Source organism: Tamandua tetradactyla, chromosome 26 (assembly GCF_023851605.1).
Source record: "Tamandua tetradactyla isolate mTamTet1 chromosome 26, mTamTet1.pri, whole genome shotgun sequence".
Taxonomy (NCBI): domain Eukaryota; kingdom Metazoa; phylum Chordata; class Mammalia; order Pilosa; family Myrmecophagidae; genus Tamandua; species Tamandua tetradactyla.
Genome location: NC_135352.1, coordinates 26,013,009 through 26,016,968, shown reverse-complemented (window position 1 = coordinate 26,016,968; position 3,960 = coordinate 26,013,009). Strand labels below are relative to the sequence as shown.

The following is a 3,960-nucleotide window of genomic DNA, read 5'->3' as shown; positions in this document are numbered from 1 at the left end:
GATGCCCAAAATGTCCAAATAAGTTAACTTGCAATGGGGAGTTCCACGACTATGCCGGTTTGAATCTTGCGTACCCCAGAAAATCCATGTCTTTTAATCCTCGTTCAATATTGCTGGGTGGAATCTTTTTGTTTGTTTCCAAGGAGATGTGACCCACCCAACAGCGGGTGATAACTTTTGGTTAGATGATTTCCATGGAGATGTGTCTCCACCCATTCAAGTAGGGAGCCCTTTAGGAGGGAACCATTTTGCAAAGAGCCATGAGAGCCCATGCAGCCCGACAGCTTTGGAGATGGAGAAGGAAAACACCCCTGGGGGAGCTTCATGAAATAAGAAGCCTGGGAGAGAACGCTAATGAACCTTGTCATGTGCCCTTCCAGCTGAGGGAGAAACCCCAAACCCCAATGGCCTTTCTTGGATGAAGGTAACCTCTTGTTGGTGTCTTGATTTGGACATTTTCAAGGCCTTAGAACTGTAAATACACAACTTAATAAATTCTCCTTTTTAATAGCCTTTCTGTTTCTGGTATATTCACATTTCAGTAGTTAGAGAAATTGGACAATGACCCCTAGGCTCAGCTGGTTCCAGTGCCAAGACGCAGAGCCTGTTCATCCCCCCAAGTTAGCAGAGGTGAACAAGGGTGGTTAATTCTCTCCTACCTCTGTTAATATTTTAAATTCTGTGATCATGTCTGTGGGAAGAAGAGTGCTCTAAAATCCAAGCTTTCACCCACCTGCTAGATTAACACCCATCAACCTTTCCTTTTGGCACACACCGGGGCGATGCAAATTTCCCAGGAGAGGACGTTTGGTGCTGATGGCATTTCAAAGCCAATGAGCGTCTCACCCGGGAGCCCGCAGAAGACGGTCACCCAGGAGTTGAGGTTGAGTTACACCCATCAGGTCAGAAGTCATTATTCTGGCCACAACAACGGAGCATGTTCCTGGGGTTGAGAAGAGGTTCACCTTCCCTGAGCGCAGAGGAGAGCATTACCCTGAAAAGGGGCGCCTAAAGGGGTCCCTGTGCCCTTGCCCAGGCAGAGACTCAGCTTGCTGTGCAGGGCGCCGGCGATGGTGTGCTGTGTTCATCACGCAGAGAGGGGCCGAGCGTTGCCAGGTGGCAGTGTCGAGGGCAGACTAATCATCTGCAGTGGCGACCCGATTAATTGCCATGTTGATACCGCCATGCGCCATGCGCTGCTCAGACAGGGTGTGCCAGGCTGCAAAGTGAAGACCAAGCTGCCCTGGGCCCCCAGGGGTGAGATGGGCTCTACGAAGCCCCTGCCTGACCATGTGAGCATCATGGAACTCAGGGATGAGATCCTAACCACCACTCCCATCTCAGAGCAGAAATGGGGAAGCCAGAGCCACCTGCCAGGCCCCAGTCAGCTCCTACTGCATAGAAGATTCTGCTTTATATAGATCTTGGATAATACCTTTTTTACAGGCAATGGCCTGATTCGGCTGTGTGTCTAGTGTCCAGAGTTGGTCATGTTGGCCACTTGGAGTACTGGTGCTTACTTGGATGGGTGCATAGGGTGGCCTGGCTCAAGACGTTTCTGTGCTTTCTCTAAGTCCTCTGGGTTTGCAGAGCTTTTCAGAGAAATAACTGGGGCAGTAACCCTGGGGACAGTGAAGTCTGATGGCTAGCAAGACAGCATTTTGATAACTGGAGTTCAGGGCTATAGGACCAGAAATGGGAAATATATATATAAAATTATTTTTTACTGTGGTAACAACAAAAAAGACCCCATCTTAACCATTTTAAGGGTGCATTTTAAGTGGTATGAACTGTATTCACAAAGTTATGCTATCATTACAAAAATTTTGTCATTATCCCAAACAGATTGTACTTATTAAACAGTAACTGCCCATTTCCTTCCCCCCTCCCCCGGGCCCCCTGGCAACCTCTAATTAATTTTCTGACTATGTTTTGCCTGTTTGATATTTCATATAAGTGGAATCACAGTCTTTTCCCATTAGTGTCTGGCTCTTTTCACGCAACTAAAGTCTTCAAGTTTCCATCCATGTTGTAGTATGTACCAGAACTTAATTTCTTTCTATAGCTAAACAATATTCCATTGTATATATGTACCACATTTTGTTTATCCATTCATCTGTTGACAGATGGTGGATTGTTTCCAACTTATGGGTATTGTGAATAATGCTATGAATATTGGTGTATAATAAGATATTTGGAGATGAATTTCCTGATGAATAAGAAAATATGCATGCAGGTAGAAAATAAATACACTGGACATTATATTTGGGTAATACTGTATTCTAGGTGTGGCACATTTCATATATTCTCATGTAATCCCCAACATCTCTGTAGTGTAAAAGAAATTTTGCTTGTGTCACAAGTATAAAAATCATTTTAAATGTATAATTTTCAAAAAATAAAGATGATTAATACCCACCAGATGAGGGACCTAGTTTTAGAGTCTCAGATGGCTTATTCTAAATGGAAATCTGCTCTATAGAGGGCAAACCCTGGGGAACTGGCCAAAGCCGCTCCTCCAGTGAAGTGGCATACTCTGGGTCTTGACTACAAACCTGTCCTCGAAACCAAAATGAGAACACTTAAAATAACTGAAAATCGGCAGTATGTAATTAGAGTGATGTAATCAGCTTATCAAAGGAGCTGGGTTCAGTAAGATAAAAGCAAAAAACCATTTTTTCCCTTTTCTCCTTCATACCCAATACGTCAGCTTGATCTTTTCCTGACTTTCAAAGAGTTTCCAAAACTGTCCCTGTTATTCGTAGATAATACAAAGCCCAGTACAGTCTAATAATCACATCACTCAACTCTCATCTGATTTAAAACATCTCCTTCCCCCAACTCAGATCCACTTCCTCCTCCAGATAATTAGGGAAAATTATTTCCTATGTGATAAGATGATTTGTATATAACATCTAGGAGGATCTGTATAAATTATTAAAATTAGTGAGCAAGTTTGACAAAATTGCTAAGTACACAATCAAAATACAAAAGTCAATTGATTTCCTATACATTAGCAACAAACTATTAGAATATATAACAAAAGGCTATTTGCACAAAACTATGAAGTAGTATCTAGGAGGAAAATCTAACAAAGAATGTTCAAGACTATGTTCTTCTAGATTTCTATTTTCTGCTCTTCCTCCCCAGTCTTCTAGGCTGCATTTGGTTCTGTAAGAGCATCAGTTCATTGTTTTACCCACAATTTCTCCTTACCAGGGAGTTGGTAACAGTTCGCTTACCTGGAAGGACAGTATTTATTTAAGGTGGCTTGGCTCAAGATGACCATTTTGACCATTTTGACAATCTTGTCTGGTCTTCCCACCCCTTGGCCAGATTAGCAACGCCACCTGTCAGGTTTTCATATTTGCTTAGGTCTCTTTCTTCTGTCCTTTGGTCTCTTTTTTTCTATTCCTGCTCCACAGCCACAGTGCTTTAATTACTGTAGTTTTGTTTTGATTCACCACCCTTTTGTTCCACAAGTTTTTTGGCTGTCCTTGGCCTTTTACACGTCCACATTTTTTTTTTAATGAGGCTTTCAAGGTCCACAAATAGTCTTTTGAGATTTTTATTAAAATTACATGACATTTATAAATTAATTTGGAAAGTATTGACATGTTTAGGATCTTCAGTTCTATGAAGATGAATCTTCAGTTCCATGAAAATGGTATATCTTTCCATTTATTTAAGCCCTCCTTTATGTTATCCTAAAATACTTTATAATTTTCTCTACATAGTCTTGAACATTCTTTGTTAGATTTTCCTCCTAGATACTACTTTATAGTTTTGTATAAATAGCCTTTTATTATATATTCTATTTGTTGCTAATGTATAGGAAATCAATTGACTTTTGTATTTTGATTGTGTATTTAGCAATTTTGTCAAACTTGCTCACTAATTTTAATAATTTATATAGATCCTCCTAGATGTTATATACAAATCATCTTATCATATAGGAAA

General features: G+C 40.8%; 1 pseudogene; it reads left to right on the top strand.

The window, feature by feature from the left end:
• Positions 1 to 782: 782 nt before the first annotated feature.
• On the top strand, positions 783 to 1,402 carry LOC143669637 (small ribosomal subunit protein uS3 pseudogene; annotated as a pseudogene).
• Positions 1,403 to 3,960: the final 2,558 nt, after the last annotated feature.